The following is a 25,198-nucleotide window of genomic DNA, read 5'->3' on the forward strand; positions in this document are numbered from 1 at the left end:
GGTACGGTAGATCCCCTGGAGGAGGGCATGACAATCTACTCCAATATTCTTGCCTGGAGAATCCCATGGACAGAAGAGCCTGGCTACAGTCCGTAGGGTCGCACAGATTTGGACACAACTGAGCAACTAACACTCTGCCTCCAGTGGTTATGTAACTTTTTTGAGTCTCAGTTTCCTTATTTGTGAAATGCGCATGAGAGTGCCTGCATCACTAGATTGGGGAAAGACGTGTGAAGTAATTGCATGTAAAGCAATAATGAGGTTTTAGTCAACAATAATAATAATAAGGTTTTGATAACTGTTGTGCGCTTATTCTTGAAGGAGTGACAGAGGGTTGGGGCTGATACTGTTTGAAGCATAAGAAGACCTCATGGGCCTGGGATTTGGGTCAGCAGGGAATTGTTTCTAAAATGTGTGTTCCATAGCCCTGGGAATTGGAGCACTAGGACCCCACTGTTCAGCGGGCAGGCAGCCCCAAGGCTGTGAGCTGGGCGAGGGAGGGCATGTCAGCCCTTGAACTCAGGCTCTGGGGCAGGGCCCAGGCCCCTGTGTGCTCCTCTGCAGGGCTTCTTGTGGCCAAGCCACCTGAGATGAGTGGTAGCAAATAACCCCAGTTGGTGCTGGCTTTCTGTGATCTGGGGAAGAACTGTCCCTTGGGCTTCATTCATCTCAGCTCCTGTTTCGCGATTCTGCTGATCTGCTCAGTGCCAAGTCGTATCCGACTCTTCGACCCCGTGCCCTCTGTCCATGGGATTTCCCAGTCAGGAATACTGGAGTGGGTTGCCATGTTTTCCAGGGGATCTTCCCAACACAGGGATCAAACCCGCATCTCCTGCATTGCAGGCAGATTCTTTACCTGCTGAGCCATCAAGGATGGCTGTATTTTATCTTTGACAAGTTCACCCCTTGGCATTTGGCAGGGCAGGGGCCCTTCTCTTTGCCTCTTCTCTTTGCTTCTTGGCCTATTCTGGCCTGTTCAGTAGCTCCTCGCCTCTCATCCCCCACCCCCCACACAATTTGGCCAATTTGTCTGCACATTGCAGGTGGCTTGTTCTTTTCTCCTGCCCCTTGGCTGCCATGCTTTTTGGGTGTGTGTGGTGGGGGTAGGGGAACTAGGACCTGGCCCCCCATGCCCCCCCACTCAGTCTTCCACATTCCAGATGTCTGGCATCCCCTCCCTCAGCACTTTCCCAGGAGGGCAGGCTGTGAGTGAGGGTCAGTGGGCTGCCTGGGCAGCAGGGACTCTGAGTACCTGTCTCAGGGAAGCAGAAAGAGGGGGATCGGAGGGAGGGAGAGGCCCAAGGGCTGCTGGGTGATTCTGTAGGTATGGCCAAGCCAATGTGACCTTGAGTATCAGGGATGAAAATGTATATGTCTGGACTGTAATGCAATGGGGTAGTTGGGGGTCAGGGAATGAGAAGATGTGGGGTTTGTGGAGGAATTGGGAAGAAAATGAAGCAAGCTGACTCCCCTTCTGCATTCCATCCCACCCCCTCCCTGACAGGAGAACCTTTGAGAAGAGGCAAGAAAAATGTGGGAGGGAGGAGGAAATGTTTGGTCCTGCTCTCCTGCCCCATGAACTGGCTCGCTTGTACAGCCAGCGTAGGTTCGGAGGTAACAACAACTGGGGTCCTTTCAACCAGATCCTTTAGGACAGTAGTCCCCAACCTTTTTGGCATCAGGGACCAGTTTCGTGGAAGTCAATTTTCTCACAGACCCCCAGGGACTGTGTGTGTGGGATGATTCCAGCACCCTACATTTACTGTGCACTTTCTCTCCATTATTATTACATCAGCTCCACTTCCGATCCTCAGGCATTAGATCCCGGAGGTTGAGGACCCCTGCTTTAGGGGAAATGTGAGTTCAGATTTGAGAGGGAGACAGGTCACTGTCTGTCCTCCAGGGATCCCGTAAAGAACAAGAAGTTGTTCCATCCAAGGTGGAGGATTTGGGTTGTGATGAAATGTGTCCTGCCCTCCACACTTGTGATTTTAATCCAGCTTGCCTTCCAGCAGGCATATTATAAAACTGACCTCCCCTTCTTACTATCAGAAGTGAGGGTCAGAGCTTGTCAGCAGCAAGGGAGCTAGTGTGAAAGCAACTGAATTCTGCTTATGGACTCAATGGGTCCAGAATTCAGTGGAGATTCTGGGGGCTGGAATCATCTGGAGGCTGCCTCACCCACTTGTCGGGCTGCTGGCTGGGACCTCCGCTGTGTTCAGAGGCACCAGCACAGGGCTCTGTGTGTGGCTTGGGCTTCCTTACAGTATGGCAGCTTAAGGGCAGCAAGACTTGAAGTTACATAGCAGCCGCTCAGGGCTCCAAAAACAAGCCTTCCAGCATCACCTCCTCCAACCCACCCTCAGAAACCATGTGGCGTCATTTCTACTATATTCTGTTGCCTATGATGAGTCACGGGCCCACTCAGATTCAAGGCAAAGGGACATAGACCTACCCCTCATTGGGAGGAGTGTCAAAGAACTTATGGTCACTGGGGAAAAAAGAAAGAAGAAAGCAAGCCATGCCAGGCACTCTTGAGAGCTAAGCTTAATTAGCACTGGCTCTAAACAGAATAGTCTACATTATAATAGGAGCTTGTACCCTCAAGAGGCTGCATAAATTATATGGGGGGTGAGGGAGAGACAGAGAGCTAAAATTAGGCCAGGGTAAAAGAAATAGAGCCATAAAGCAAATATGGGTCTTATGGAAAATAGACGATATCAAAGGATAGCTCTCTCTGTGAGCTTGTGATGTGTGGGAAGGACTGAGGAAGAATTGGTTGGTGGGATCAGCTGGGTTGTAGGCCCTTCAGCATTGAAAGGGAAAGCAGGTAAAGGACAGGACTGTGGAATCTGGCTGCCACCATCCTTCACCCGCCATCTTAGGGGGATCTGTGGTAACCCTTCATCGCCTCAGGCAACATTATTTTCATGATTTGCTTGCAAATCACTTTTTTTTTCTTTCAACATACAGATACCTGTCTGTGGTACAGAGCCAGTGTATTTGCTAAAGTGTGGAAAAAAATAATACATTGCTCTAATAATAAATGACTCTAATACTTACTGTTTGTCCCCTACCCCCAGGTGTGGTTTTAAATATCCACCATGGATAGTGTTGTGACTGAAAGGGGCTGGGTACATCTCTAGGGCCCCAGGTTCCCATTATCCTTGTCTCTAACCCCTGAATGGAGAGTTTGACTTCTAATTTCATGCTAGGGGTTTCACAGGCAACATAATTGTATTTGCCTTTGCCTTTGATCTGCTATTTGATCTGCTATTTCATTGTGGCTCGACTAGGAGACAGAGATAGAAACGCAGTGGAAAAACACGATTTTGTTTTGCTTTGGAATTGGCAGTTATTATTTTCTCTGGCTCCCTTAATGTGACACGCCTTCCCTAAATCTGAAATCTCATCATTTTCCCGTTTTTTAAATTCCAAAAGGCATGTGCACCCTCTGGCTGGCTTTCCTTTTTTCCTCATGAAGATTTCATTTTCAGCAAGGCTTTGGGGCGGGATGCTCCTGTCTTTAGATCTCAATGAAAATTGAAATCCCTGAGTTAGTGGAGGACTCCCAGTTAAACTCTGACTGACCTGCCCCTTTCCTGACCTCACCCCAACTTCCCAGGATGTACCTGGTTCACCTCAGCCTCTCTTCAGGTAATTAGGGGTCTACAGGGCTGAAAAACAGGTCTGCTCTGCTGGGAAACCAAAGAAACCCAAATGGAGCAGGAACCTTGTGCGTCAGAACTGAGCAACCTTCAGTATAGCCCCCCAAAGAAGCTGGCTTCTGGAGTAGGGCCAGGTCGGGCTGTGTAGCTCGTGTGCTGTACTAAGGCTCCCAGCCACCACAGGAAGTGAGGACTGGAATTCAGGCCCAGAGGCACTTTTCTCCAGTGCTCCTGATAGCAGCAAATAGGCTAGTGGCAGTTCTGTTCTCAGGGCAGAGGCAAAACAGATTTTCTCTCTGATCACTAAGAAAAGAGACGGTGACACAGGACAGGACGGGGGTCAAAAGGGCATCTTGGGAGCAGATCGGGCCAGCCTTAGGCTGTAGATCAAGCCAGCGTTGACTGAGCAGGTTGGAGCAGTAGGCCCGTTATTCGCTCTTTGTTTCATCCCCTCTCATCTGCATGGTCCAGTGTTCATAAATTATTGAATTACTAGATCCTTCCTAGGCTTTATTTGGAGTTAAAAAAAAAAAAAAAGACAGGGGTGTCACCCTACCTATGTTTCTTGTTTAGCCAGCAAGGTGGGATTTGAAGTGGGGGCGGGGGGATGTTTTCTTTGGTTTTGAAGGTGAAGCCTTTCAGGGATGTTGTTAGCTGCAGGACTATATGTAGTGGGTGCAGCCATTTGAGTGGAAGACCCTAACAGGTGGTGCAATAGAGTTGGACATCCTAACAGGTCACCTGTGAACTGAAATTCACATTAACGTGTAATGGGCAAAGACAATTTGCATTTAAAAGTGGAGGATCGTCCAGAGAAAGCAATTCCTAATCAAAGTTAACTCCAAAGAGGGATTTTTCTGGTGTGAGCAGTAGGCTCCTAGGGGAAGCCTCTGGAAGCCTTCTAAATTAGCCCTGTAAAGCTTGCGCCTGTTCATTTCTATAGTGGACAGTGTGGGTATTTGAAATTCCATTAATACTTGGGAAGGTATTTTCACAGTAAAGCCAGAAATGGCGTCTCCTGAGAACAACAAATTTAGGTGACTTGCTCTTTATAGCTAGGAATGGACAGGCCAGGCGCTCTAAATCCATTTGCCTTCCTGTTTCTTTCCATACTTTGCATAATTGGAACTGGGTATGTTGAAGAAAGACAGTTTCAAAGGACATTAGTTACATCATTGTGGCTGGGAGTTCTCAGTTTTATTTTTCTATATTTTTATTTCTATAGTTATATGTGAGTTTACTTTTTAAAATTAATTTGTATTTTTCACAAAGGAATTATTTGCCCAAAGTTTATGAAGCCCAAATAGTATGTAAAGGATTGTTATAAGAAAGCACCCCTCTCCCTTGTTCTGCCAGTTTCTTCTGCTAGAAGAAACTTTCTAAGTAATATGTAGATGTGGCCTTTTCTGGAAAAAATCCACAATAACATCATCTGTTGACCTCCTGGTGTGGTAGAGGAGGATTTTAGTTCTCTTTGTCACACTTCCCCTCCCCCACCCTCACAATAGACCTGTACCATAATTTCTTATTAAATTCATGTCCAGTGTTTACTTTGTAACCACATATGGATTGTTTATTGCTGAGGCAGATGAGCTTCAGTGATTGCGTTTCCTTTCTTGTAGGATTTTTTTTTCCCCTGGAGTTAATAATTGCCTCCTTTTTCTATTTGCTTCATTTTCTTTGACCTATGACTGATTTTTCCCACACTCTCCAACCTCTCTACAAATCATCTTGGGGCAGTTTTTTTTGCATTCACATCTTGGATCCCATCTGCAAAAAGGCTGATCTTTTTTTGTTCTGTGTGTTTCTTTTTTCATTCCCATTGTCTTCCAGCTGCAAACCTTTTTAGAAGTTTCTCATCTTCCATTTAGTTTTATTTTCTAAAACTTTGCTTTTTATGAAGTGTGATGGGAGTTTTACCGATTTCAAAGTGAGGGAGGGAGGAGGTGGTGGTATTGTGTTTGGATGGAAAACTGCATCTCTACAGCTCAGTTGATGTCAGGAGCAGAGACATGAATCCTAAGTTTCTGAATCTTGGTATTTTGCTTAGTTTAAATAAACTTTCACCATTTTTCCTAAACAGCAACCTTTCAGAAGTGATGACTGTTATTCCCTGGAACCCTGAAACTATTCAGTGTTAGCATATTTTTATCCTCCCTTCCCCTCCCAGAGTGGATTCTCCATTTTTAGAAGTAAAGGTTATTTTTAAAACAATTAATTGGCCCTTCCCCAGACCATTTGCTGCAGGATTCATGCCCTTTGTTTACCTTAATTTCACGTTGCCTTTTATTTGTGTTTAGTTAGTCATTTACAAGTCTGCCTCCCCAGCTAGATTGTAAATTACTTGAGGGCCAGGGGTGCCTTTTTACAGAATTCACTTTTGTACTTTTGGATTCCCCTAGAGCCTAAGTCAGTGCCTAGCCCTGAGCAAGCTCTCCATAAAACCCTGTCAAAAGGCGGAAAAGTAGAGTGAGTCTTCTTCAACCTAGACCCCTTAAAGAGACATAACTTTCAAATTCTCTCTGCCCTCAAAGCTGCTCAGAGACCCTTTGGACGGTGGGGACTGTGCTCCAGGCCTTGCCCCCCAGGATGACAGCAGCCCAAGTTGCGGGCCGCTGAGTGCAGGAGAGGTCACACCGCGTGGACCATTCAGGAGTCCTGGAACCTGCTGTCGTTTCTCGGGATTAAAATCCGCCTTGGCGTGGCGGCTAGGGGCGACCACAGCCTGCGCTTTAACCAGGAGCGGTCGCCCAGGGCCAGGGGTCAGCCGTGACCAACTGCGCGGAGGAGCCTCTGGAGGGAAAGGGGCACGGCGCCCCGGGAACGCCCGCACTGCAGCCTGGGCCCGGCCAGCGGCTCTGCGGTCCCACCGCCGGGGGCAGCACCGCCCGCGCCGCCCGGGCTAAGATGGCGGCCGGCGTGCAGCCCGCGCCCGGGGGAAAGGCGGGCACAGCCCCCCGAGAACCTGCGCGCTGGGCCTGGGCCTCCTAGCGGGAGGCCGCTCCTCCTTGGCCTAAGGGGACCGGTGAGGACCCAGTCCTGCCCCTTCCCCAGACAAGCTCCCTGGCCCAGCGTCCTACCTGGATGACGCCTAAAGGGATGTTTTATCACCCAACTCCCCCAGACTCTCGATAGGAGGAAGTAGGGACAGGTCCTGGTTGAGATAAGGACTGCGAGGAGGATGGCTGCCTGACTAGACACAGTGGACAGCGGACCAGTGGGTACCACTGGATGCAGACCTCAACCCCAAGCCATTTCCTTCCACCCTGGCAGCTCGGCCGCTAAGGCGTGGGACACGATTGGTGCATACGTTTGGTGTACAGTGACACAATACCCATGACCGCAGATCGAGGATCGCGCCCAATTAATATACAGGCCCAGAGCTCTTGAAATCAAGAATGTCTTGGAAAATGGGGTACATCTCGTTGGGAAATCCGTAATATAATTCAGTAGAGGCTACAGAATGTGAGCAGCCCATCACATTTGCTCTGACATCGGTATGCGCACTGTGTAAGCTTCCTGCCTTCTAGGACACTCCAGAACCTGAGGTCCAATTTACCAGAAATGGCATTGATGAATGCGGTGCCTTCTGAGTGATCTCGCCTCGGGCTCAGGTTGGGAGGTCAGAAGGGCCACCCGAGGGAGTAGCTGATGCCGGTAGAATCACAATGGTAGAAACGGAGAGGTACCCGGAAAAGCTTCCCTTCGCCCTTTGTAAATTGCAGCCTGACACCTCCCACTGGTTCAAGATTCCATCCCAGGTTTGCATGTAGTTTATCAGCTCAGCGTGAGAAGCTGAAAGTGAACTTTTTTGTTTTGTTTTGGTGAAATAAAGTCGTTCTGCATAACGTTTGCACCGACTGGTTATTCTCATGGAGAACACTTCCTCCACCCACCCAGGCAGCCGCCACACCAGCCTTTCTTTACCTCTGCAGCCCCTCTATTAATTACCTCTCTCTCGCTCCAGTTTAGGGAGCCGCCGGTGCTTTGTTCAAGTACAGCAATAAACCCAAGACTGGGCCTAATAATCCTTGGTCCTGACCTTCCTTCTAGCTGGCCTGGAGCCTGGTGGGCCCTCCTGGCCCCCAGTTGATTAGGGCCAAAGACGCTGCTTATAGTGTTTGTGCTTTATCCCCTCTGCACACTTGGTACTTTTCAGACAGGCCGCTTCACCAAAAAAATAAAACGTGTACAAGAAAAAGTTCAAAGCGGCCCTCTGGAGCCAGGCCTGCAGGAGCTGGGGGTCATCCTACTACGGAGCCAAATCCATCCGGTTTCTACACGGTAGCCCGAGCCGAAGGGTTACCGCTGACCTTGCGCCCACCGAATTCCTCTAGTAGCGCCAGCTCGGGTGGCCCGGGGGCACCCACCTCCAGCCATGTCCAGCCCCCGTGCCCCTCCTGGGAGGCGCAGTAACCATAAACGGTACGACAGGCGGCCGGCGGAGCTGGTTCGGTGACGGCTCCCTGGAGACCGCCGCCTCGAGCGGCAGGCCCCATCTGCAGTGCAGCTGACTGTGAGCGGCCCGGGGTGGGGCCTGGACGGGAGAGAACCGGCGGGGGCTCCGGGCAGCCTCGGCCTCAGGACCCCCTCCTCCTCGCCACCAGTTACAGAACTGGCTATATCTGGCTCATGGCTTCCGAAAGGCTGGCGTGGGAGGCCCAGAAGACCCCAGTCAAAGGTTGGAGCCGGGGCTTCGGAGTGGGGCCCGAGGTATGAGGCAGCGCTGGGGACCCTGGAATCGAAGGGGAGATGAACCCTCCTGGGCCCCCCGGGCCGGGAAGGCGCTTCGGCGCCGAACTCGCAGCGAAAAGCTCCAGCACCCAACCCTCAGGCTCCTGCGGCCGAGAGGAGCCCACGGTACAAGCAGGCATGGGAAGCGCGGCTGTAGGCACAGCCTCAGGTGCGCTAAGGTTAACTGGCCACCTCCAGACAGCCCGCCCCCTGCCTTCCACCCTCGGGCGCCGGCCAGATCCTGGGCAGCACCGGCCACCGCCCCGAGGCCGCCGGGCTCAGCCTAGCGCAGTTCCGCCTCGACCTCACAAAGGCTGCGTGAGGCTAGAGCAGACGAGGAGCGGCCACGACTCTCAGATCTTTAATTACGCCCCTACCCTTCCCCCCACCCCCATCGCCGGCTTCCAGCCCTTTAATCAATTTCACGATATTAAATATTAATTTCCCGCCAGCCAGGCTTTCTCGAAGGAGGGGGAGGGGACGGGCAGGGCAGCTCCGAGGAAGGGAGGGTGTGACCTATCTGGATAGTAAGGCGTGAGGGCTCTTAAGTGACCTGTGCTGGGAACTCGGTGCCACCGGGTCTGAACTTTGCGGCTGGGGAACTTGGAGAGTTATGAACGCCGGGATGCAGGCCTCCCGAAGGGGCAACTAGGTGCGCCGAGAGTCCCAATGCGCTGGGCGATAGCCTCCTGCTCCGCACCCCCCACCCCAAGCCCGGAGTCAGCCTCACACGGGCCCGCGGCGCGCAGCGATGATGGATCGCGCCTGGCGGGGGTGATTTGGTGTTGATCGCACATTATCACTGGCAGGTTGGACTGGTTGCTGATGGACGACTTCTAGCGGCGGCGGCAGCAGCTTCTTCAGGCACCGCGCGGGGACTCGCTTGCTCTGCGAGGGTCTTTTTCCCCGAGCACCTCCCCCCCGCCCCACTTCCCAGAGACAGGAGAACCTGAGAGTCCGAGCGGGGTCTTGAGGCACCCAGGGCCGCCCGCCCGGGTCTGGGTCCTGGGGTGGGCCGAAGGCCAGGAGAGGAGGGGAGCCAGGACGCCTCTCCCACTTCCTCCCGTTCCTCCTTGCCTTGCCGCCTGACCCCCCCCCCCGCCTTCCTTCCTGCTTCCCCATCGAAGCCGGGAGGGCCTGGGTCACTCGTGGTGTGGTTTCCCCGCCGCCGAGTCCAGGCAGCGGCGGGGGGCGGGGGTGGGCGAGCTCCCCCGCCCTACGGCCCCCGCCCCTCTCGCGGGGCTCGCAGCACCGCGGCGCTGCGGTGCGCCCCTCCTCGCGTCTTTTTCTAAAGTGCCTGCAGATACAAAAGCGGTTTCGTAATGCCTTCCGTCTGCGAGAGCCGGAGGACCTTGGCTGACCTTTCGGAAACTGATTGCAACTGCCTGTTAACAGCCCGTACTGACCGCACCGAGCGGAGCGGAGGACAATCATTTAAGTGACAGACGGCGAGGTGGCCTCGGCTCAGCCGAGCGGCCTGGTTAAGCCCGCCCCGCCCCTCCCCCCGAGTCCCCCCCCCCGCCCCACACTCCAGCCCCGGGCGCACTGCGGGCTGTGGCGGGCGCTCGGGCGGGCGGGAAGGGCGCGTCGCGCGCGCCCGCTCGTGTGTGTGTGAGTGTGTGTGTGTGCCTGCGATTACCGGCCGACGGGTTAACCCTTAGCCGAGCGGCCGGCCCCTTTGAGGCCGGACGCTGCTGGCTTAATCTGCCATCTGCAAAAGAGGAATAAAAGGGCCGCCTCCGCCGACTTTCCCTAATGGGTAAACTGTCCCCTCTCAGCGTGACCGGGGCTGCGTGCCTGCTGCTGCCGGAGAAAGATCCCGACCCTCGGCTCTTCCGGCACGTCCCTGGGTCCCCTCCCTGCGCCCCCTCCCTCCTCCTCACACAGACACCAGCACGGGGACAGCGCGAGGGGTCCAAAGGCTCCGAGAGGCTCGCGGTGCAGTGGACGTGGGTGTTCCCGGTGTTTTCTCTTTCGGAAACTGGAGAAAGGTGGGGGGGGTGGGACCTCACCGGGAAGGCGAGGTGGGGGAGGGGAGACTGGTGACAGGGCACCTCGGGCTGCGCTCGCTCCCTCTCTCGGGAGAGATCGCCAGCTGCTCTCCAACAGGCAGCGCCCTGAAATCTATTTAAAGAGAGGGAAAGGGGAGGAGAACAAAGGGGGAGGAGGGGGGCGGCGAGCGGAGCCTGGGCGAGAGCGAGCGAGCAGGGAGGATCCGCCGCTCCGCGGGCACATCAAGCGCTCACATCTGTACACTCCGCGATCGATGGGGAGAATGGATAATATTTGTCAGCTGCAGACCTTTCTCTTCCCGGTTCCTGGGGAGGGGAGGGGGCGAGGGAGGGGGAGGGGCGGGCAGACCAGGCGAGAGAGGCCGCCTCAAGGACAGCGCGCTTCCCGCGGCAGCCACACGGAAACCCAGAGCCATGAAAGCCCGGGGATTTTTCTCTTATTATCATTATTAATTATTTTTTATTATTCCACAGCAGCCAGCGAGCGCTCTGCGGCGCCCCTCCCCCGCTCGTCCGCCGCCTCCCTTTGTTGATTCTCAGCTGCGAGCGCGGCGGGCCCGAGCCGCCGCCGCCGCCGCGGCCGCCGCCGCGGAGCACGATCTGCTCTTGCGCCCTCGGTCGCAGCTGCGGCCCAGGAAGCCTGGGCTGCGTCCCCGCCCCCCCGCCCCCCACGGCGCGGCAGCCCCCGCACCCCCTCCCTGCTGCCCGCCACGAGGCCAGCCCAGCCTCTCCGCTGTTCTTCACTGCGGCTCCGCGTCCCCAACGCCGAGCAGAGGCGCTGGCTGCTGCTGTCCCGGGCCTCCGGCCGCGCGGGGGCTTCGCCGCCACCCCCACCCCCCCTCACTCCGCGGCGGCTTCACTCTGATGCCGCCGTCCTCACACATGGTCTTCATTTTGCAGACCAGCGGCGTGCTTCCTTTCGGCTCCTCTCCTCGGGGCTTTTCGGAGCGGAGAGGGCGGTTTAGAGGAAGTTGGAAACCCTGCGAGCTCAGGGGAAAGGGGGAAAACCCTCGCTCTAGTTCTGAGCTTCCGAGGCGGAGGGGAGCGCCCCGCGGAGGGTGGGGCAGAGCCTGGGTGTCCTCCCCTTCCTTAGGTGTTGGAAAGGCGAAGTGAGGGGTGGCGGTCGGGAGAAGATCCGGAGCTGGAGAGCGAGAGCTCCAGGTCTGCTTTCGCTCTGTCCCCTCGCCCGCACGCACCGGCCAGGGCAGAAGTGACCCGCCCCCTCGCAACGGCACAGCGGGCCTGGGAGCCGATCCGATTAGCGGTCATCAAACGAGACCAAAGACACCTCAGACAGTCTCCCACCTCCCGCGCGGGGGAGCTCCCTGGGCCTTTGCCCCCCTCCTTTCTCCAAGAGTGTAAGCCCACAGTCGACGGCCCCCCAGGTCTTGGATCCGGGCCCACTCTGCGGATGAGGGGCAAATAAGATGCACAAAGTTCTGGTTGGGGTTAACTGGGAGCTTTGCGCCCCTCACCCCGCTGTCCTGCGATTCCGGGCCAGCCTGCGGCGGCGTCCCCGACTGCTCCGCGGTCCTGGGCAGGGCAGGAAGCTGGCACGGCCGCCGGCTGGGCCGGCGCCACTTGGCCGGGCCGGCTGCTCGCTGGAACTCGCGCGGCACGTTCGCGCCGAGTCGGGTTCCCGGGTCTCCCGCCCGGTCACCCTGAGCGGCTGTCTTCCCCGCCCCACACTTGTCCGTCGTCTTCCCTCCGGAGTCTCCCTGTCTCCACCCGCCCTTTCAGCTTTTCCCCTCTTCGGTCTGTCTCGGGAGCCCCGTAGCGCAGTCAACCGCCCTTCCCGAGATTCAAAAAGAAGTTTTGTGTTTCCCCGGGGGCAGCAGCCTAATGCTTCCCTTGTTTTCCGGAACAAAGCAGACATTCAGTGGGGAGGGGGCAGGCGCTGACTCCTTCCCCTCCCCGCAGCACCCCGCACCCCTGCAGGTTCAGAACGCTTTCTCCGGGGCCCCGCTGGCCTGGGGGTGGGGTGGGGGCCCGGGTTCTCCCGGCTAGGCTACAAAAGCTTCGCCCCCTGCGCCTCCTCCCCACCCCCTCACCCCCAGCCTCAGCCGGGAGCCCGAGAGCAGGCGACATGGTGTTTGGGTGAGGTTCCCAGCCCGGGCGGGGAGGGCGCGCACGCAGCTGTTTACAGCGTGCCTGCTGCTGGAAGCATACCCGCCGCCGCCTGACAGCATGGGGCACCCGCGCGCTGCCAGCTAAGAGAAGACGCGGAGCGGCGAGCCCTCCGGCACTCGGCCCGAGGCCTCGACAGCCCCGGGGCCAGGGCGCGCGGGGTGGCTCGAGGTCTCTGCGAGCGCGTTCCTCTTCTAGCTCCTCTCCTGCCCCACAATGGTCTGAATCCATCTGGTAGTGTATCAAAGGTACTGGGGGGAAAGAGCGGAGAGCTCAACGAGGGGCGCTCAGAGCGTTCTTGGCGCCCGGCTTCTGGGTAGGCCTCCCCGCCCCTCACCGGGACTTAGTTCTCCGGCCCTAGTGAGTAAAGCACACCACTCTAGCGACTCGGAGATGCTTCTCCCTCCGGATTGCTCTCCGCAGTCCCACCTGTCCCTGTCCACCCTGCCCACCGGACTTCCCTTGACCCCACCCCCGAGGGGATGGCGGCACTAGCTGTGCCCACGCGCGCCGGGCCTTCTGGTCCGCGCAGCGCTGCCTTCGATCCCGTTCCAGTTCTTCCCCTCTCCCGGGCCTGTGGCCGGCCCCCGGCGCCTCCAGCGCGGCCTGAAACTTGATCCCGTGTCGGAAGGACAGTGTGTAAACACCAGGCGCGCTCCGAGAGCCCGCGGGAGGGGCCGGGCGAGGGCCGCCCGGGCAGCTCCGAGGCCCCGCGCCCCCGCCCGCCTGGTCGCCCCGGGCACGATCGGCGGGGCCGCCGCCTTGCTCTTTGCCTTCCCAGTTGGCTCAGCTAATTGGAGCCGCCGCCGCCGCCGCGCTGGCGGCGGCCTCTTGTTGAATTTTCTAGATCGCAACCGTTCGGTCGTGGCTGCTTGCGGCTCCCCTCCCCCTCCCGCAGCTGTTATCTTGGCCTGCAACTTGGTGGTGGGGGCCGTGCCTCCGCTGACCCTGGCCTCAAGCTCGGTGTACACCCCAGTAGTTTGGGGGTGTGTTTCTGCGAGGTGTGGGAGTGAAGGCAGAGTCAGTATCGGAACTGTGAGGCTTTGCCCCTGAATCTGAGGCCCCTTGTTTTGATGAATGCAAATACTATCCAAGGGATTCTGTGACAGAAAGCCATTCTCCTTGCAGTCGTGCACCAGGAGGTAGCGACAGTTCCCGAGGAGCTTCAGGAACAACTCCACTAGCAGCTTCAGTTGGTTCCAGGAAAATGTTCAGAAGGGTGGAGAGGTGGGAGGCCTGAAGATACCCACCTCCTGCCTCCAAACCCTTTGCAAGTTTGGGACCCGATGTGTAGGTTCTTCATGCCACAGAGGCCGCCTCCACCTTAGGCGTAGCCCACCAATATGGGACAAGGCCACCATTTTTTGTCTTGATTTGGAGTACCAGGTGGGTCCGAGGGGGAGGTGTCATCCTTGGTGGGTTCTGAGCTTGTACCCTGGGTCTTTGGGTCCCCCCTTCCCCTGCTGCTGGAGCTGAGCCTCCTTTCCCCCTTGGCCAGCTGGCTCATACCCTGGTCATATGTCCCTGCTCCGAGTGAACTGTGGGGTGTGCAAACCATCAGGTCTGCATGGGTCTAGAGGAGGCCCAGAGCCTGGCCAACGGCCAAGGTGGGAAGAAGTGAGGGAGTTTGGTAGTGCTGAAGGACCCAAGAAGATGTTGCTGACTATGCTGGAGCAGTTGTTCCGTATACAACATCTGCCTTAGAACATCTTTTCCTTTGAATAGAACTTTTGGTAGTGGGTTTCACAGGCCCAGCCCTGACATTTTGTAAAAAGTGCGTGCACCACCAGCCCGAAAACGCATAAATATACACAGGCAAACTCCCAGGGGGCCGGTCTGTGAGCCACCACCAAGGGGATCTGCAGCAGCCAGAAAGCGAGTCAGCTTTTCCTGTGACGGTTCTGAGAAGGGCCCCTGTTCCCTCCCTTTGATGGTTTCTCTGACAACTGTTAGGGAACAAAGAGGCAAGGCCACTGGCTCATTAACTGTCATTTTCTAACACCTCTTTCCTTCCCTTCTCACTTCTACCCAAATTGCCACTTTGGGGTTTTCCTGAGGTGTCCTTTCTATTTATAACCAGAGCAAGGTTTCCAACTCCATCCATATTGATTTAAGCTCTGATAAAAAGGGAATCTATAAAACTGATGTGGTAAGTTGGTGTCTAGGATGGCACTTCAGTGGGTCAAGTTCACCTAGTTCTTTGGCATCGAAAAACGTCCAGGCCCTTACAATCAGATAAGCTAAGTGTGTCTCCCACTGTTAGTTTCTCTTCTCTTTCTGTACTGGATAAAAAAGGAATCTTCTCTCAAAAATGTTTATTCTTCTTCACCCCTTCCCTACCAGTGTGCAAGAACCTTGTTACTATGTAGGAGAAAGTGTATTTCTGTGTTTTGATAAAGAAGAGAGTAATTTGTGTTCCTCTTCAGGCCTGAAAAGATAATTATGTGTCCCGGGAGGCTATCCAGATTCTTGTTCTGGATCAGGAGCGCGTCAGTGTCTTGCCTCCTTCTCGTCATCGTCCTGTCACCAGCCGGCCATCACCAGGCCCTTTGGCAGGTCATGTGCTTGAGGGTTTCTGTCTTGAAGACTGGTGGTGCCTCAGAAGACCCTGTGACTCCGAGCTTAATTAACATTTCTTTTACTGTACAAAGAATATTCTGAGCCATTGGCATCCTCTGGTCCATCTCCCTGAAAGCTTATGCCAGAAGCTCTCCGTGGGGCCTATCGGTGGTGGGAAGGAGCCATCATGGTGGAAGTGTTGAGTGCTTGCCTGCACCAAACCAAACCAAAGTGCAAATGGCAACAAAAGGGGCATCTCCACCTGGTAGCTAGCTTGGAAACAAATTCTACCCCACCCCACTCCACTGCCAGCTAGTAAAGCCTGAGGGCACATAGTTCCTTTGGCCTCCCTTTAGCCTGACTTAGGAATGATGCAGTTAAGTAGATCAGGAAGCTGCGAGGCATCCACTACTCCTCACTTCCCCTGGCGCTGGGCTCAGCTTGGCTGAACTTGCCGTTCCTATCTTTTAAGAGGAGCTGGTTGTGTTTCTGAAGCAGGATCGCACTGTGCCGCCTCCCCAGGGGTCCTCAGCTATTGATTTTTAATATCCGTATTCAATATTGTGTATTAAATATTGAATCCATGCACGAGAGGATGTGATGCAAATCACCAGCCGTGCCTGAGACTTTAATAGTTGTTTTATTGCCCGGAAACCACAGTTGGACGCAAGGCATCCTGCAGCCGAGGCTGGGGGTGGGGATGACAGGCAGAGAGGAGAGCCGAGCAGACAAGCAGAGCGGGGCCTCCCAAAGATATAAGCCCTCTGGAATAGCCACTGCTGGAGCCACAGACAGCTCACCCCTGGGCAGGCGAGTTGGGGGCCGGCTCACAGGCTGCTACGGAAAGAGCAGGAGGCTGCTGGCTGAGACCTGAGTAGAGGAAGAGGTATGAGGCTATGTCCTTCCTTCCTGGACTTCCCTCACTGGACTGCTCATTCCTGTCCAGCCACCCCCCACCTTCCCCTCCACACAGATAGTCACCCAGACTCACACACACAGAGCTATTGAACAGGAACGTGAACTTGGGAGCAGGAAACCCCAGGCCTGGGGGCTCCTCCACCACTCTTAGCTCTGCAACCTTGGTACAGACCTATCTTAACCTCTCTGGGCGTCATCTCTCTCCTCTGTCAGTGAGGGTAACGCTATCTGCCCTACCTTCCTTATAGCCCGGAGTGAATGAGATAATATTCAGGGAAAAGGCTTTTGTAAACTGTCAGGCCCCACGTAGGTAGGCTGAGGGATTAGTGTTGGCTTTCCCTTTATACTCCCCCTCTCCTCCAGGCTGTGGCTGCAGGCTGGCTTCTTTTCTCTCAGGCATGCGGGGCCCCTCCTCCATTACGGGCCCTCTCCTTCTCTCCCTTGGCCACCTCCCCTTGGTCCTCCAGGCTCCCCACTCTGCCAGGGCTCTGCACTCAGGCTGAGTAGTCAGGTTTCGAGGGCGCCCAGCAGGGAGATGAGAAGGGAGGCCCCCAGGAAGGGCGAGAACAACTCGTGGTGTGTGTGTGTACAGCCAGCGTGCCGCAGAGTCAACAGCCTGGAGAAAACGCTCAGCTTCATTCGAGGTTGGAGAGGTGAGCTCAGAGACTTCTGTCCCGGGGCTGCCCAGGCAGCGTGGGGAGAAGTGGAGGGGAGATCAGTGAGTAAGAGGCTCTCCTGGCCCAGTAGGAGTGGCGTGCTGGGTCCATTGTGCAGGCAGTGGAAGGGAGCAGCGGAGAACTTGAGGCTGAGGAGCTCCTCTCACATGACACTGTTCCTCCTTGTGGGAAGTCCACTCGATTCCCAGTTGTTGGAAAGTCAGGGCATGGGCTTTGCCGTAGGGGTTTTGCGATGGGGAAGCTGGAATGTCAATTCAATTGAGGGTGGTGGCCTCCCAGCACCTGCAAGTCAGATAAACAGTTGCCAGTGGCCCCCAGGGTGGACACTAGAGGGCTGTACTCTTGCCTGGACAAAGTGCTGACCTCCTCAAACCCACACCTTTGTCCCGGGGCTCAGGGAGGGGCGGGGACCAGAGGGGTCCCTATCAGTTAAGCCCACTGCCACGGCGTGGGCCCCACCATCTAATGGGAAGGCCCGAGTTGATTCGCTGAGCCAGCCCAGGCCCAACAGAGACCAGGTCTGGCAGAAGGCCCCGCCGAGAGTCCGCGTCAGCGTCCCTGGGCTCGCAAACCCAGGGATGCCAGGCAGGGCCTGGCTGCGCACGCCTCCGCGTCGGGGCTCGGGCGTCTGCTGCTGCCTGCGTTTCCGGGTCTGCGGCTGAGCCTCCCTGGCTCTCTCCTCCCGCTTTGTCTCGCTGCCAGCTTCTCGCCTGCCCTCGCCAGTCTCCTGGGTCGGCCGGGCGCGCTCTGCCTTTCCGAGTGCGTCTCAGCTTTTACGGTGCCTTGCTCTTTGCGCACGTGTGTGGCCGCCTTCCCTCAACCCAGGCACAACCCAGCCTCTTCTCGCTGGCTACTTGGTACGGCCGTCGGATCGCGGAGAGGGCCTACCCCTGGCGCCCCCTCCCCCGCTTCAGTCTGCCGCATCCAGAGCCTGGCGACCTCCAGGACTGAAACATCCCGAGGTTCTGGGTTTAGCTCCCCTTAAAGCAAACCCAGAAGGGCTCGGAGTATTGCTCACTGCGCTCCTCGTGGCTCCCAGCCCTAGGCAGCACCTGGAGGGGGACTTTTATGAGACCTTGGCAGAGTTAAAGGGAACCACTTCTGCGGCCCACCTCGCGCCGTCTGTGGCGTTCTGAGAACTGTAAGCCTCTGAGAATTGGGAGTACACGGCTGTGCCGCTGACCCGAAAGGTGGCCGGACGTGTGGGTCCGAGTGGGGGTGCCCGGAGTGCGTGTGGGGATCGCTGGGACTCTCGGTGGATTAGCCGCTACAAAACGAAGAGGAGGGGGAGCGGGCCTTGGGCGCTCGGGCTGGGGGCCAGCCGGGGGCTTGCGAACATTCTAGGCCGTGGGGCAGGTGAAGACACCCGAGCCCGCCCCTCCCCCTGGAACCCTCACTCGGCCGGCCTTTGAGGCGGAAACACCGTCCAACTCCTTGAAAGTAAACTTGCCGCGAGGGGAGCGAAGGAGGGAGGGGGCTGGCGGGGGTGTCTGCGTCGGGAAGGCTTGTGTCAAGTTTCAGCCCCTAATGACACTCGGTGGCAAGGTGCCAGAGCCCTGGGAGCCGCGGCAGGGGGGAAGGGCGGCGGGGGATCCGGGTAAGAGTGACCGAGCCGCGGGGCCGGACTCGCGAACCCCGAGGCGCACCGCGCGCTCTCGGGCCGGAGGAGGCCGGCGGGGCGGGGGCGGCGGGCGGGGAGGGGGCGCTCCGAGAGCCGCCTGAGCGAAGAAGAGCGCAGGCATCTTCCGCAATCCATTCATGCACTGAAGCGCGTGCAGAGCTGCTGATCGCTGCCATTGTTACTCGCGGGCGGTGTGGGAGCCGAGCCTCCACTCTGGCGAGAGATAAATGGCCTCTGACAGCCCCTCCTCGCCAAGAGAGCTCCTCGGATTTCACCGCGCGGCGGCTCTCAGGTCTGTGCCTCTCTCGCTTCCCGGTGAGAACCTTTAAATCAGCCTCCCGGCCTTCCCTCCTCCTGGACGCTGCCCCCCACCCCCACCCCCGCCCGCTCAGGCCCCGACAGGGCCCTGGGCGCGCTGCGCGCAGTCTCCGGCCCACTACCCACCTGGCGGGGGGAACAAGATGGGGAGCTCCGGGCGGACCCCGGAGCCGCGGGGGAAGGCGACTGGAACCCCCGCCCCGACTCCGCACCTCCCCCGGAGCGGAGCCCCGCGCCCCGCCTCCGCGCCCACAAGATGGATCAGGCTACCGTGCGGAGAGCGGGCTGTAAATATTTAAAAAGTCTCTCGCGCGCCGGCGGTAATGGCTTTCGCAGTCGTAATGTGTGCTAGGAGGAAGGGCGATGCATGCGTGTACTGTATTGCGAGATGGGGGAATTGTTCTTACGCCTGCCCCCCTCTCAGGTCCAGGGTGGGCTGCAGGTTCCGGCTTCCCGATTTCCCGCCCTCCGTCTCTCTGCCGCCACGATAGCGCTGAGAACGCCAATCGATAGGGAACTTGAGCATGGCACGGCGCCGAAGGCTCGGACGGGGTGACCTGGAGCCGCTCTTCCCTTCAGAGTCTCCCAAGGTCCTAGGCTGGTACTGGTCTGAGACCCCCTGTCCAGGTCCACTTCTCGTTGATGCACGGGGGAGGGCGGGAAACACACAGGTTGAAGCCCCCTGAGTTTGGGTGGTCACTAAAGCCCGGACGCGGGTCTCTGCAGCGGGGCCCAGAGCCCTGTTTTGGTGCCTTTGCTCCCCTCCCCGTGCCTCTCTTAAGCCTTGATCCACTCTAAAAGAGAGCCCTTCCCCCGCCCCCCCACCCTTTCTGAATCTGAAAGTAGCTTTGTGGCTGCTGGGACCGAAACCTGGGAGGAGGCAACGCGGAGAGATTGGGGTGGGGGGGCGGTGCCTAGCGCCCAGGCTCAGTGGAGGTCACACGTGGATGTGGAGAGGATCCTTCGTATTGCTTGCGACTGTGGGCCTGGGATCTTTAAGGCCAAGCCCAGCCGGATGGAAGAGGTGGGGGAGGGGGCATCCAGTTTCCTCGGCTTCTCGGCTTAATGGGCCCACCGCAGGGTGTGTACCGGTTGAGGCTGTCGCCTATGCCAGCGGCCCCTCCCTGGCGGGGCGGGGGCGCCGAGTTGCCCAGAACTGGGGCGCGCCGGGCGCCGCGGGTTCGTGCGGAAGGTTGGAGGGGTGTGGGCTCAGGCTGGGGCTGCTCCCCTGCACCTCTCCGCTCCGCCCGCTCGGGGACCAGCCGAAGTGTGGGTGCTGGCGGCGTGTCAGGGCGCGCCGGGGCTGCTTTCGGCGTGCGAGCGCGTGGGGCTCCCGACTCCTGGCAGCTCCGCGCACGCCGCTTCCAGGGGCTTGTGTTGTGCCCTGCTTGCTTGTTTGTCTCGTGTAAACCTCGTAAACCGCCCTGATTTATTACCCAGACTAAATGCTTAATTTGTGAATATGAAACAGATTAAAAGGGGCGGGGGGGCGGGGGCTTGAGGTCGGCATATTTTAGCAATCAGACCAAAGCAGGCCGGCAGATGTTTCAAATTTGTCGACATTTTCAGGCTCATGTGGAAAGCCAGCCAGAATGGTCAAGAGGTCCTTTCTCCTTCCTTCAACCTGAGAACTTGGCAATGATCAAAAGGAGGTGATTAGTAGCTACAGGGAAAAGACACCAGCAGACAAGGAGTTAACAGAGGCTGAGCCCTTCACCTCCAGGATTGGAATGGGGGTGGGGGGGTGAGAGCTGGTCACAAAGGCAGGAGGGGTCCGGACTAAAAAGGCCTAAGTCCCAGAATCCAACTTTGAAGAACAAAGTAGAGGATCCATTAAAAGTTAATTCAGCAAATAAACTTCATTGGCGATAACACAAACAGGAAAGATGGAAATGCCAACTTGAAATAGCCAAAAGATAATAAAAATAAGTCGTTTTTATGTGGCCTATACATGTGCTTCCCTTCAGTGATCTGCCTCAGCACAGGCCTCTCCAGAGCACCCTCTCCCTTTGAAAAGACCCCGTGTGTACAGGCAGTGTTTTTGTTTTTCTTTTTGGCATTTGTCATTTTGGGGCAACTTCACACATCAAAGGCGAGCACAGTGTTCTTATCAGCTCCCTTCTTCCAGCCGCCCAGTGAAGCAGATACAATTTCTGTAAATTGGCCTTCTCCTCTGGGTTTTGATTGATCATCACCATATGAGATTATTGAAAGTCTAATGTCTTATTTCACTTTCTCCAAGGGGTGAGGAGGGGAACAGTTTATTGGAAGTCAGGCCACGTGAAGATTCTGGGGTTGTGCAATAGTAATTTCCATTATCCTGGGTAGATCAGCCTGTGGGAACTACTGCGCATCTCCTACAGGTTCCTTATACCACCTCCCCGCCTCCCCCCTCCAGGTCTCAGCTTCAGGCGCTGTTAACAGGTACACTACAAACTAGAACCTTCTGGAGCCTTTGTAGTTAGAAGGAGAAAATGGCTGTTGACTAAAAATAAGGCAACAAAAGATTCATTAAAAAAAAAACATTTATTATTAACTCAAGAATCCCCTCCTGAGGACTGTTTCCCACTCTAAACTTTTTTTGTTCCCCTTTTGCCTCGATACCATCTTTCATTTTATTAAAGTTGATTATGGTTCCTGTGTCTTGTCCTCAGCCAGACAAAGGCTTAGGGAAAGTCAGAGAACGTGTTAATTATATGTTTCTTGTAAACTGACTTTTCATTTCCCCCTAACACATTTAGTCGGCTTGGTGTTTAGTTTAGCACTCAATTGCTGCAAATATGCCGCTTAAAAATGCTCTTTATTAAAAACAAATAAATGAATGCAGAGACCTTTCTAATTTCAACTCGCGTGGGCTAGAAACAGAAGAGAAAACCGAAAGCGAGAGCAAGAAGGAGGGAAAGGCAGCGGGGAGGAGAGAGAAGAGACAGAGACCAGGAAACACACACACACACACACACAGAACATTGCTTCTGCCATCCACGCGCCCTCCCCTGTTAAAACTGGTCCGTACAATTGTCCCTGGTCCCTGGCCGCGCCCTGCAGCTCGCCAGCCCGCCTGGATTTTCCATCACTTGGCGCCTAAGGCGATCATTAGCTGAGAACGGACAGCCTCCCCTACCTGCTGGCAGCCCATCACTTACTAGCCAGGGGGGAAGGGAGAGGGAGGCAGGCTGCAGGTTCCTGCTCTGGGTGCTGGTCCCCATTTGCCCAACCAGGACGGGTCCTGGGGTCCTTGCCCCTGGGTGCATTGGTGCCTAATTAAACTCTATCCAGGGCAACGTGCACTAAGTATATGAAGACTGAGAGGAAACTCAGCGGGTGAGGCAGGGAGGCAGTCATTACCTGGGCAGAGACAGGAAAGGGATGCCACTGATCACACTCTGTTTATCCTCAGCAGAGCCTCTGAGTGCACATTTAACTCATGCTGAAATCAAGGAGAAATGGAAATGAGGAAGGGGGAAAAAAAAATCCAGACCTCACACATAACTAAACAGGGCCTGTGTCACCACCAGGCAGGAGAGAGGTCTTACGTGGCTTGAAACAGACAACGCTAGCTGCAGAAAAATGACTTGGGTGCCCTTGTGGCACTGGAGTTATTGCTCATGTGCCATGGCCCCGTCGCACGTGGGAGCCGGAGCTGTATAAATGGTTGTGGGGACAGAAAGGCACACACATGCCAGGAGCCTAAGGACCAGGTATGTGTTGTCAAGCTAAACAGACCATGGAAAAGCAGAGGAGGCATCCTCAGCGGAAGGCCAGGAATACCACTAAGACCTGAGTCCAGGCGGCCGACCTGGGTTTAAAGCGACAGCCAGGAAAACCAGAGTGTGTGCCGAGTATGGCCGCCAGAGCTTTGGTTGGGCCCCCATTTAGTCCAGCTGAGGAAATGGGTTCAGAGGGTGGCAAGGCCAGCTCAAGGGGACACATCAGTGACCAAAGTAAGGCCAGAACCCAGAGCGCCCTGCTTTGGGAATCAGAGGAGAAAGGGGACTTCTGGTTAGAGAGCAATCCCGGGTGCCCGCGGTCACTGAAGAGCTCTGGTATTATCATATAGATTTATCAAGTGCTTGCTGTTGGCAAAGCACCGTGCTGGGCCTATGAGGCCACAGTGCTCGGAGCCCTCAAAGGCCCAAGCAGGTGAGTTAGGGGGTAACACAGGCCGTAAAGGACGGTGGGTGAAGGGGCTGTGGAAGAAGGAAGCCAGCCACTCAAAGTGCTACAGCAAGGTTTACAGGAGGGCAGCCTGGATGTGAGACCACTCTCCCCAGGGGTAGAGGGGTGCAAGAGAGGTCAGGCCCTTTGGACCAGGGCCCTTCACTTGACTGTCATCTGAGGGCCTGCCAGTGTGTCCCAAGGCAGGCAAGGAAATTGAGCCGGGGGCTGATTGAAGAGGCAACTCCTCCTAGCTCGAGCACTACTTGCAGCTCTCTCTCTTGCCCTGGACAAATACAAGCATGTAACTCACCCCCAAAAAGCTCCTGGACAAATGGAGGCTCTCTGGGGGAGCTGCTAAGGGAATACCGCCTCCCTTAACAAAACAAACCTGAGACTCTCCAAGGTTTAGCACTGGAAACAGAGTCTCCCAGCAGAGAAAGGGAGCTGGCTTAAGCGGCACCCCTGCCCCCGTGCCCCCTGGATTCCACCTGCCCCTTGGGGCGCTTGCAGTGTGATGACAGGTGCCCTCCCTGCAGCCATCTGGCCTCGGCCCAGCCTGTGCTCTTGGTTTCCCTAAGCAGAGGCGAAATAGGCTGGACCCTTCAAAGCACATTCCTAAACACTAAGGGAGAGCGGTGGGGAAGTGAAAACAAAGGCCCAGGAGCGCTGGAGCAGTTCAGCTTACAGAGTCTGTGGGCCAACAGGGCTGGCCCAAGTTCAGTCAGACTTCCTGGCTGTGGGCCAGCCAGAGCTGGCAGTCAGCCCCGTCCCAGCCCACCACTCAGGCCTGCGTCGCCCCCCAGCCCGGGGCACACCCTCGCACCCAGTCTGAATCCCAGGAAACCCAGCTGCCCCTCTGAAGCCCCCTCGGCCCACCCTCTCCTCATTTAAGTGACTAGCTCCAGCCAGCCAGTGAACGGCCCCTGTAGCTATCAACCCAGAGCTTGCCAAGATTGAGGGTGTTGTCTGGGGGCCAGCCCCTCCGGGTAGCCTGGGTCTGGCAGGGGTGGGGACCGGGTAGACAACTCCCCTGACTGGTAGCTTCAGGCCTAGAGCAGCCAAGTGGGGCCCTTGTGAACACTTGGTCACTGTTTATCCTTGTGCGTCGTAAAAATATCATCACGTTCTATATGTGTTAAGGCTGGGAAGCACTGGTAACTCGAGGTAAGTGTGACATCCAGGCTCTAAGAGGTCCCCACACATATCCTGGGGAGACCATCGGGCCAGGTGACCCTTGACGGAAGGTAAGCACAGCTCATTCATTCCATGAGCACTCCATAGAGCCCATCTGTCTGTTGGGCACTGTTCTTGGGGCTGTTGGGGATGGCCGGGGGAGACCCCAGGCTCCTCCTTAGAGAACTTACAGTCTCCCCGAGAGACTTGAGCCCCACATGGCTGAAAGCTTCCCTCTGTTCACACTACCTAAAGCGGAGAGAATGAGCTCCCCTTGATTTTCCTCCTCAAGCTTATATTTTTTAGGCTAGAGAGTGGGTGGGAGTGTCTGCTCACTTTCCACTTGCAGCTGGGTGACCAAAGACCCTCCACACTCTGAGTGGTTGGCCTGCGGGGTGGGGACTCGGGAACCTGGAGTTCTGTGCTTGCTTTCCCAAGCTTCCACCCAGACAATGTCACATTCATTACACAAAATTCTGAGGATATCAAGGGGGTGCTCTCCCGTCCCCCCCAGTCATGTTCCTCAGTCACCCAGGGCACCTGTCTATGGGCAATCACCACTCCTGGTTTCTTGCTTATCCTCCCCAAGGTAGTCTATTAAAGCTAATTCTTTAAAAAAAAAAAAATAGAATAATTTTAATTTTATTTTGAAAAAAATTCCAAACCCACAGTAAAATGTAAAGATCAAGTACAATGAACACCCATATAGGAAGGCAGGTTTTCCAAAGCACTATATTTATTCAACACTCCTACCCTTGGAAAGAATTCAAAACCCCTTCAAAGATCTGAATTAGTTTAACTTTATTTTACAATGTTACTTAGAAATACTTGGCCCTTGTGAATACATTGCTTATACAGGGTCCTCCCCCCAGAACCCCCAGTACCTTATCAGGGCGCCTGGCTCATGGGAGGTTTCTAGGATTCAATAGCCAAGACTGCACAGTAGCAGGTAGGGTACAGGCAGGCTGCCTCGGTTTCTTTCAAACCTGGCTCAGCCACTTGACTAGTTGTGTGGCCTTAGGTGGTTACTCTCAGCATCCTACTTGGCCTCGCTTTGCCCGGTTGTAAAATAGAGGAGGGGGCGACAAAAACCACAGATTTCATAATGTTGGGAGAACTAAGTTAGTTGATGGAGATAAAGCACATAAAATAGTGCCTGGCATACAGGAGGGACTTAATAGGTGTTGAGGAGACGAGACCAACACATTTGGTATCCGCTTTGCTTCGGTGATC

At 56.0% G+C, this 25,198-nt stretch overlaps 1 protein-coding gene across 3 annotated transcripts in view; it reads left to right on the forward strand.

Moving 5' to 3' along the window:
* The window catches only part of BCOR (BCL6 corepressor), a 119,065-nt gene that overhangs the window by 11,345 nt on the left and 82,522 nt on the right, over nt 1–25,198 (forward strand). Inside the window, exon 1 of one of the 3 annotated variants that reach the window (XM_005228296.5) lies at nt 18,443–18,608. The exons of the other annotated variants lie outside the window; for them this stretch is intronic. The gene's annotated coding sequence lies outside the window, so the exon portion shown is untranslated. Of the gene's footprint in view, nt 1–18,442; nt 18,609–25,198 lie in introns of those variants that run through there. 3 annotated transcript variants of the gene reach the window in all.

This window comes from Bos taurus, chromosome X (assembly GCF_002263795.3).
Source record: "Bos taurus isolate L1 Dominette 01449 registration number 42190680 breed Hereford chromosome X, ARS-UCD2.0, whole genome shotgun sequence".
In the NCBI taxonomy this organism is placed as follows: Eukaryota; Metazoa; Chordata; class Mammalia; order Artiodactyla; family Bovidae; genus Bos; species Bos taurus.